Source organism: Nyctereutes procyonoides, unplaced genomic scaffold, assembly GCF_905146905.1.
Source record: "Nyctereutes procyonoides isolate TBG_1078 unplaced genomic scaffold, NYPRO_anot_genome, whole genome shotgun sequence".
NCBI classification, from domain to species: Eukaryota; Metazoa; Chordata; class Mammalia; order Carnivora; family Canidae; genus Nyctereutes; species Nyctereutes procyonoides.
Genome location: NW_026575032.1, coordinates 14,249,830 through 14,260,424, shown reverse-complemented (window position 1 = coordinate 14,260,424; position 10,595 = coordinate 14,249,830). Strand labels below are relative to the sequence as shown.

Genomic DNA, 10,595 nt, shown 5'->3' with positions numbered 1-10,595 from the left:
ATGATTCCAAATCTCAGCTAACCTCTCCCCTACACTGAACCACTCATTTAGTCTTCAGTGAAAATAAAGACCAAAAATAATTGCTTAAACCTATCACTGTTTAGGATTCTGGTGGCTAAGTAATCCCTGAAAAAGCAGTAAGCCATGATTATTAGAAAGCTCAGAAAACCATCAACCCTTAACTGAAAATAATTTAACAGAGGGCCACAAATTTTGTTTTCTTAAGAGGAGCTAGAAATTACAGATGTCATTTAGTAATGTGTTGACATGGCATTACCTAGTGTGAGTGTTGCACAGAAACGCCAGGTCACCTCTTCCTGATTTGTTACTTTATATAAGCTTCTACTGTCATAGCATGGTCCTGCTCCCCAGATGTATAGACAGTCATGAGGGAATAATGACCTTCTTCCTCCTGTAATCTGTTGGCAGGTTCCAAGGCCAATCTACAGCCAATGGCTCCAAATCGGTATCCCAGGAACAGCCATCCAACCCAGTCATTAAACCTCTCTTTAGAAGGCAATCTAACCTTGGGTTTTCTAACCATGTATTTTTTTGTAAACAATTTAGAATCCATGGCTTTCAAATTAGCCAAAATCTGACCTGAGAAAAACATCCCGAAATTCAAAAGCATCAGTATCAGTTAATCTTGCCTTCTCTAGAACTCCTGGAATAGCATATGTTGTCTGAGTAGAAGTTGATCTTTTTTTTTTTTTTTTAGAAGTTGATCTTTTGGATCCTAAGATATTTACACAAAATCCCTCAAAAAATGCCCTCCATTTATAACCCATGGCCAGAGCTTTTTCGTCTGCCATAATCAACACTGCTGATTCACCATCAGTCAGGAAAGAAATTGCAGCTGCTGCTATACCACAGGGCTTGATGAATGTGGGTTTTGTTTGGCCATCTGCTCCAGGGAGAAAGGATGGATGGAATTACCTTGGTAACCGTATATTTTCATGGTACTCTAGGATACAACATCAGAGAGGAGTCCTTCATCTTGTGTCCTTATGGTCAGGCTGTGGGAATAAAGTACATACTCGTCCTATTTCAGTCTGAAAAAGCAAAGGCAGTGACCATTTGCTCTGCAGAGAGCCCATCCTCTCACTGGTGGAGAAAGCCACCAGAAGGAGTTCAAGTGATAAGAAATTCAATTTGAATTTAGAGATTAAAAATAGTGATGGATCCAGAGTCTTGGCTTGTTGAGATCAAGAATGATTTTCCTCATCTTCCTTGGATGGCAAATAGAGATGTCCAACATTAACTCCAAAGCACCTCCCACAAGTCCATCACATTGGCCAGAAGCAATGAAGCCAACACCTGTGGTCATGGCTTGGTTGGCAGAGATGCAGGCTCGTGTGAGCAGAACTCTTGTCAGAGAAGCCAGCTCCAAGGGCAGCCTCTCTACCACATTGCTTGTGTTCACTTCCTGTGTAACTGTGCCAAACATGATATAATCAACAACTTCATTTGGAACATCAGTCTGATGCATCAAACCCGATAGTGCTGTTCTAGCCAAGTCATGCAGTTTCAGGCACATGCCTGATAGCATAGGAGTGCAAACACCATCCACCACCTGGATATTCCTTATATGTATTGGGGTTTGAAGACTTTTTCCATTTGGATGCCTGGTGCAGCTCATAGCCAGGAAGGACAGCTCATGGTTGGAAGAAACAGTCAGTCTTCAAAGAAAATGTGAAGACTTTTTTTTTTTTTTAATAGTAAGAAGATTTTTAAATGTCTCAGTCAAGATGAAAGTCATCCTGAAGTCATCTCACCTAGTTTCCACCATCCTGGGTCTTACCTGAAGGTCTAGAAGTGAGTGACAGGGCTCAAAAGGACCTAGAGGTGACAGGCCTAAAAAGGCTTCCTCCCACCAGTCAGCATCTTTGCAGGCTCCTGGGTCCTGGGGGACTGCCCGCTGGCAATCTATCTAAAACCCAGCATCCTTTCTCACCTCCTTCCTTCCACTGGAGAAAGAGTCCTTTACACCACGTTAGTTAGACATGAAGGGCAGGAGGCGGCTCTCAACAGCATGGCATGGGGGTTTTACTTAGGCAGGTGGTGCACGGGGGAGCCTGCTGACCTTTGCAGCAGGAAGAACAGGTCTCCGCCCTGTGGGGCTGGGGCCCTGGGTGCGGGGCAGTCAGCACACAACCTCCCCTTTGGGGCCGCCTGCAGGACCCTCCCCTGCTGAAGTCCCTGCGGGACCCTCCCCTGCTGGGGCCACCTGCGGGACCCGCCCTGCTGGGGCCACCTCAGGACCCTCCCCTGCTGGGGCGCCTGCGAGACCCTCCCCTGCTGGGGCCACCTCAGGACCCTCCTCTGCTGGGGCGCCTGCGGGACTCTCCCCTGCTGGGGCACCTGCAGGACCCTCCCCTGCTCCAGGCTGCCTGCGGGCAGGACCCTCCCCCACTTGGATTAGGCCGCAGGGCGGCACCCCCAGGGCTGCGCAGAACCCCTGAGGAGACCCAGGCAGCCCCAAGGCCCCCCTCTGTGTAAGTAACTACTTTTAACATTTGTTTCAGGACAAACCTCCTGGCTGCAAATTCTGTCGGGTTTTGGCTGTGTGAGGAAGTGTGTATTTCTCCTTCACTTTTGGAGGATAATTTGACAAGGTACAGAATTCTAGCCTGGTGTTTTTTTTTTTTTTTCCTCTATGTGTTTAGATTTCACTCTCTTATGTTCCTGCTTGCATGGTTTCTTGAGAGGTTGGCTGTGATTTTTATCTTTGTTCCTCCATGGCTAAAGTGCTTTTCTTTTTTTCTTTCTTTTTCTTTCTTTTTTTTTTTTTTTTCTTTTTTTGTTAACTAGGACTTCTATACCTTTGGTTTTCTGTAGTTTGAAAGTGATATGCCTGGGTGTAGGAGTTCTGTTTTTGATTTTTTGGTATTTATCCTACTTGGTTTTCCTTTTCTTTCTTTCTTCCTTTTTTTCTTTTATTCTTTTGTGTGTGTGTGTGTGTGTGTGCGCCTTGAATTATATATATATATATATATATATATATATATATATGATATCTCATATATATGTGTATATTTTAATTGGAGTTGGCTTTGCCAACATACAGCATAACACCCAGTGCTCATCCCCTCAAATGCCCACCTCAGTGCCCATCACTCAGTTACCCCATCTCCCCACCTGCCTCCCCTTCCACTACCCCTTGTTGGTTTTCAATGAGATTTGTGGATCTGTGGGTTGGTGTCTGACAGTAATTTGTGGGATATTCTCAGTCATTACTGTTTCTTCTGTTCCTTTTTTTCTTATGCTTTAGTCAGCAAGTTTTCCCAGAGGGCAGGCCTTGTTAAGAACAAAGCACCTGGGGACTCCTGGGTGGCACAGTGGTTGAGCGTCTGCCTTTGGCTCAAGTCATGATCCCTGCATCTCCCTCTGTCGGTGTCTCTGCCTTTCTCTGTGTGTCTCTCATTAATAAATAAAATCTTAAAAAAAAAAATTAAAAACAAAAAACAGAACCAAGTGCCTGGAGTATTTCAAAATGGTTTTGCTCCCCCACCCCCAAGAAGACCAAGGGGATTTTTCTCTGGTATTTACTGTGAGAACCTGGTCAAGTTCTTGAAGTAAATCATAACAGAGTTGTGGAGGCCCTTCAAATAACTGGGTCCCTGAGAGCTTTTATTTTTTTAAAAAAAAATTTAAGATGTATTTATTTATTCATGAGAGACACAGACTGAGAGAGAGAGAGAGAGGCAGAGACATAGGCAGAGGAAGAAGCTAGCGCTGTGCCCAAGACTGCAAATCCGAGAAACCACCAAGGAGCCGCCTCAGATGCAAGCACACGAGGGTTTATTTGCAAGCTCGAGCTTGGGTCCAAGTATACCTAACACAGCAGAGCAGGGACTTGGCCCCCGAAGTGGGTTACAGCTGGGTTTTTTATGGGCTGGTCTAGGGGACCTCCAGAAGGAGGGTGGGAATTTCTCAAGTTCTGTTTACATTCTGATATGGGGCTTTCAAGGGCATTGAGCTCTGTTCTCATTCTAATATGGAACTTTCTATCACGGGCATGGGCTCTGTTGTCTTTCTATATGGGATTCTCTGCCGAGGGCAATTATGAGCTCTGTTGTCTTTCTGATATGGGATTCCCTGGCGAGGACATTCTGCAGTTTTTCCTGTAAAGTTCAGCTCTTATTCACAGGGGCCTAAGATGGCTGTACTTGCACTAATGCTAAACTTGAGGTGGAATGGCCTTGATTTTTCTCAGCCTCCACAGCTAGCTCCTCACAGGGAACCCAAGGTGGGACTCAATCCTGGATCCCAGGACCATGACCTGAGCTGAAGGCAGGCGCCCAACCACTGAGCCACCCAGGCGTCCCTCTTGAGAGCTCTTAAGGCTCAGACTTGTACACACTGAGTCTCCAGCAATCCCTCAGTTACAGTTTTGGTTTCCTACTCCTCCCTTTCCACTTGGGTTCTCATGGTACCTGAGGTTCCTTGTGTACTCTCTGTCTCTCCAGTCTTGGGAGCAGCAGTTTACCCCTGTGCCCTCGCCTCTTTTAGGGATCCAGGAAGGTTTGTTGATTTTTTAGTTTGTTTAGCTTTTTCACTTGTGAAGGATAATATGACAACTTTTAAGATCCTTATTTGCAGAACCAAAAACTGACCTAAATATGTCGGTTTAGCATATAATCACTTGCTCATGGTTTAATGCCTATATAACAAGAGCTCCATCCCTCTCTCACTAGAGATACTGCTGTGCTGCACCAGCATTTCCTGAGCCAGGAGTCTGAAGTCATTCTGGGCACTCAGTTCTCCTATTTCCTGTCTCACAAGAGAACAGAAAGCATTAGGAGAAATTGGTTTTTAGGGATTTTTCTTTCTCTGCATCCAGTGGCGAAACAATGACCTTTACCCTTTTCTCCATTTTTATGGTCTGCTTAGAAACTGAGTATATAAATATCTCTTGTTCCTGGAAGCTCACTGGTGAATAACTTAACATCATGTGTGCGTGTGTGTGGTGTGGAGTGGAGAGGGGCACACAGAGCAGGAAGGTTAGGTTATTCTTGTATTATAAATCCTTACACTTGGTTCCCAGCCCTCAACCCCTTGCTACTCCTAAAATTATGGATCAGATTAATAACAGTCCGTTTCATCTCTTCTTTGTCTCCAACTTGCTTAGAAATAGACTTTTGAAATATTGAAAGGTTGAACTGCTTTTCTGTTGGGGGCAAGACAAAGGAGAAAAGAGAAATTCTGAGCATGTTTGTGAAGTCAAATCTAATGATTCATTGATTTCACAAAGGTTAAAACCTACAGTCTCCATGAAACAATGCCTCAGAACATTGTCACCAGGCCTCTGTCCTGGTCTACTATTCAGGGGTCCCAATGTGCTAAAAACTGTTTAGCACCAAGTACTAATTACTGAAGAAAGCTTTGTTTTGTTTTTGTTATTAAAGGATAGGTAAATAATTTAGTCTGTGTACTTACAAAAAATGTCATGATGGTAGAGAAGAGATACAATGTCACTATCTATTACTAGGACAATCATTTAATTTTGGTATTGTAGAATGTATTTCTTGTTTGCTTTTTAAAGGTTTAATTTGTAACACGATTTTATATGCATATTTTTGTCTCTTCTTCTCCTAGAGAAATTAAACATTAGTGTTTCTGCTTTATTGATCTGAAAAAAAAGTAGTGCTAGCCAGTAGGTCCAGACACTAACCAGTGTCCTATGTCCATTATTTTACTGGACTTCAGGGACCATATTATGCATTTATCACCCTGTGCTGTTATTCAGCAGAGTGCTATGACAATATTTGTATAGCATACAGAGACCTAGAGAACCCTATGTGGTGTTTTTCTTCTGATTTATTTTGGGTATATAACTGCTCTCTGATGGATAAAAAGCAAGAAAGTAATTTTGCTTAACCAAATAGCTCTCAATGAAAGTGATCATTGTATTTCCTTATAGGAAAAGAAAGGAGATCCAGGGGATTTTTCAGTGATGTCTATTCACTTAATCCCTGACCAAATAAGCTTGTAAAAATCAAGGAACTGTTGTTTCCCACTCCCAGTACACACAGTTTATTTAAACACACGTCAATAAGCCACTCACCCAGAAAAAACAATGTGAACTTAAATATAGAAGGTTGTATATATGTCATCTTTGTCTGGGTGCTTATGATCATATTTTAGAAAATAGTAATCATACTGCATATTTAAGTTTATACAGTGTAACTTCACTGAGCTAAAGATCAGAAACATTTTCATATTTTCATTAAAATACCTGCAACAATTCACCTTTACTATGGAGTTGTATTAAAATTTATTAAGCTAATCTATCGTTGAACTATATGCCATTTCTAAATTCTCATAATCACAACAGTGTTTCAGTGACTGTCCTTTTGTGTAAGTATAATACTAACTTCTTAAGAATAAAATTATAGAAGATAGATTTCTGCAGTTGAGTCATTTTATATTTTTTGGCACAGTCACTAGTTCTGGTATTAATATTATATATGATAAATTATTATCTTTTCAAAGGACAAATATGACAATGGTGTTTTCATCTGAATTATTTGTATTAAATACAAAGAAGCGTAGTATGGCTGTCATATGTTTTTATCCACTTAAATTTTGTATACTCATTACCCTTTCCCAGTTTCAACTGGAACATTCATCGTTCTTGTAGAACTTAAAATTCTTTTCATAGTCTGCTAGACATGGAGCAAATAGTCTCCCTCATATTCCTTTTGGTTTTTATGTTTCTGTTACATTTTACTTCAAACTGAAAATGTCACACTGATTTCTATCCACTATTTTTTGATAGTACATTTTTATTTGCATTCAAATATGAAAGCGCCTTTCTGTTCCAAGATCAGGTACATGCATATTGTAATTTATATTTTCTGTTGTCTAATTTAATATTTATTTCTTTTATTTTTTATTTTTTGCTCCCTAAAATGTTTGAAATGTCCACTGTTGTATGATGTAACGTAGAGCTCATTTTTGAAAGCTCATTTTTCTGCTTTTACTATCTAGTAATTTTAAAGTCCCCATGATTAATTTTTATTTATAAATATATATATTTACCTTTTTCTACCAAGTTAATGTTTCCAAATTACTGTATAAAATTTCATTGGGTTTTCAATGGAATATCATTACATTTTCATCCTAATTTGATAATTATGATCTTTAAGTGTCTGGGTTTTTTTTTTTTATTGTCAAATCTTTTATATTTCAGTAAAATTTATATAGGAATTTTCTAGCTTTTTTGTTTTTCAAAGCTATCTGTACTTTTAAATCCAGAAGAGAATCTGCAATTTCCATTTATTTTAATATGCTGTATTATTTTCCACTTATTTTAATGTAGAATATTATTTTCCTCATTTATTTGTAATTGCTACCATTAGTTACATAAAGGCATTTTTTAATTGCTACCCAATCATGTTTTCCTGCAGCAAACTAAACTTGATCATATTTTAAAAATATAAAATCCAGATTTATTTTTTTATAAGAGTTCTACTTCAATATTGATAAACTTGCTTAGGCTGTAGATTTCATATTATGCTAATATTTTCCAGGTTTGGTAGCAATTTTGAACATAATAGGAGAAGCCTTTTTGTTTTTTCTAAGTTATGATTGCAAAATGGTAATCAAATGTTTCTTCAACTGCTGAAGTAGTGTGTTTTTGAAATTGGCTAATAATCATCACCTTTAATTGTAGTAATATTTCTGAAAACTTAGTTTTATTTTATTATGTGTTTTATTGTGTATTTTTTTATTTCTCCCTGAGACTATATAATTTGTTGATTTATCTTTTATATAAAACAGTCTATTCTTTTCAGTGATTATTGCACCCAAGGGGGCATTTCTGTATTTTAAGATGTTTTCTTAGAGTGCCCTAGGACATGTTAGTTAATTCTTTAGCAGTTTAGCAACCACCTTTTACCAGGAACACTCCATTGCTGTGTACTTCTCAGAATGGCATCTTCTTGCCTGCCCAGTGGTGAGTTAGCCAGTCCCAAATCCCTATCCTGTTGTCTGTTTTCTGAGAAGCAGGAAACTAAGATGAGATTCTATCTGTAAGAGATGTATATAAATGGAAATGACTGTGAAGGATAGCAAAAGAGACAGGGAGAACCTTCAGATCCCAGGGAGAACCTTCAGATCCCATTTAAGCTTTCTATCATTGAGAGTGAGAGAGGGAAGGGTAGTGGGTAGGAGGGGGTGCAGACTGCAGCACAGTTCCACCAACTGTTCAGCTAGCCTGAAGGAGAGTCCTGGAACCAAAATCTGCAGCTGGAGGAGTCTCATGTTTCACAGGAATAGGCTACATTAGGACCATGGCTGTGTCTACTCATTGCTGGGAAGAAGCCTTTGGAAAGGGTGACTGTAGTGTAAAAGTGATAGAAAGGCAGCAGGTGGGGCTCTCAGTCAGCTCTGCTCTGTGGCAGTAGATAGGAGAGGCATATTTCCACGGTTTCCATAAATACTGCCTAATATTCAATGAAAATTTAAGTTAGAGTGTCCTCTCTTCTTCCAGAGCTCTTAATTCTCTACAATTAAAGACATCTTGGGGAGGCCCTGCTAGGCTTTTTTCCATATTCTTTCTTCATTCTTTTGAAACAAGTTTGAGATTCCTCTTTATGGTCTTTTAAATTATTGACTTAACAGGGCAAATATCCTAGAAGCCTGGGGTAGGACATGCTGGCCTTTTCTGATTTTTACATTTATAAGGATTCAGGGTTTTCTCCTTCCTATTTTCATTGATCACTTAGTTCTGACTTTGAAAAGGAAGTAGAGGGCATGCTCATGTTTTCATCTTCCTCAGAATTTCCCTTGATTCCTCTTGAATCCACCAGCTTATTCAATCTATGTGTCTAACTGGATGATGGATCTTGTTCTTGTCCATATCCTTCTAAGTGCAAATGAATGAGGTCTTTGAACTAAGAAATGGATTTATTTTAGGTAAAGCATCTGTTTGGCAATAGGTAAAATAGTTGAACAGATAAATGAACAAATGCAGTTGAAATGAACATTGTTTTGTAGAAAGATAATCATAAGTGTGGATTCTACTAAATCCAGTAGAGACATCCTTCCATGTTTTTCACAATTAAGTGTTTCTTAAGATTACTTGTGGATCTGCAGATTAATTAAATAAATTTGGAGTTGTCTTTTTAGAAAATTAATATGATCAAATTAAATTCTTAGAGTAATAATTTATCTTTTAAGAAGTACATTGACCATCTCTGCATTAGAAAGACCCGAAAGAAGGACACAGCAAAAGTCATTTTATCCTGAATCCTTGAAATCCTTCCAATCCTTGAAATTGAAATAATCACCAAAAAAATGGAATTTTTAAAAAGTGGTTATGCATATTTTTGTAATGATGTTTAGCTTAAATATGTTAATGTATGGTCACTGACATATTTTTAAGTAAAAGCATGGAATTTTTATTAAAAATGGATCTATAGACTGGTGCTCTCCCATATTTATAATCCAATATGGTGTCAGTGATTGCTAGGATTTTATTTTATTTTTTTATAATTAAGTGAGGTAAGAAATTAAAGAGAAAAAATAAACAAAACCAAAATTTAAAAACCAACTCATAAAAAAATAAAAATAAAAAATAAAAAATAAAGTAAAAAATAAAAACCAACTCATCATTAAATTTGAATACATAAAAAAATTTGAATACATATTTTTTAAAATTTTATCATTTTCTCCAATATTTTAGAGTTGTTTTAACCAAAGCTAATTTAAACAGAGTTTTAAAATTAATTTCCTTTTACTGCATCTTTCCAAAGCATTAAACACAGTTTTCATGTATACACAGACGCACACACACAGTTTCTTTGGCACGTGGATATCAGCAAATTATGTAGCACTTAATTAAATCACCTAATACCTTTCACAGTTTTAACTGGCATGAGTTAGTTGAGAGTAACCTCAGTGGACTCTTGTTAGACACTCAACTCATGGTAACTACAAGTGCCAAGATCTTTTCATAAGTAACCTAACAGTCTTAATGTTCCAAAGACATGCTTATTAGTAAATATATTACAGAGAGAATGAAGGAAATAGGTTGGAATCCAACAAGTTGCTTAATTAGAAGGCGATTAGGGAAACTTCTGGGCATGCAATTTCTACATTTTCAGGGTTTTGTTTTTGTGGTTTATTTATAAGCAGTATGACAATGTGCTACATCAACATTCTCTGCAAGGAAAATGTAGTGTCTAGAAACAAAGAAATAAGCTATTTAATTTCCATATGCTTTAGTGAAATCATGTAACCATTATATACAGTTTGCAAGGCACCTTCAAGTATATAATTGTATTTAATGGTTATATAATTATTCTTTTTTTTAAAGATTTTATTTATTTATTCATGAGAGACACACACACACACACACACACACACAGAGAGAGGCAGAGACACAGGCAGAGGGAGAAGCAGACTCCATGCAGGGAGCCCGATGTGGGACTAGATCCTGGGACTCCAGGGTCAAGCCCTAGGCTGAAGGCAGGTGCTAAAACACTAAGCCACCCAGGCATCCCTAATGGTTATATAATTATTCATATTTCCAAAAAAGATGAAGAAAAATAGATGAAAGTAAGTGATACTTTTAGAAATTATTCATA

At 38.4% G+C, this 10,595-nt stretch overlaps 1 pseudogene; it reads right to left on the bottom strand.

The window, feature by feature from the left end:
* Window positions 1-325: 325 nt before the first annotated feature.
* Window positions 326-6,632, bottom strand: LOC129504342 (trifunctional enzyme subunit beta, mitochondrial-like; annotated as a pseudogene).
* Window positions 6,633-10,595: the final 3,963 nt, after the last annotated feature.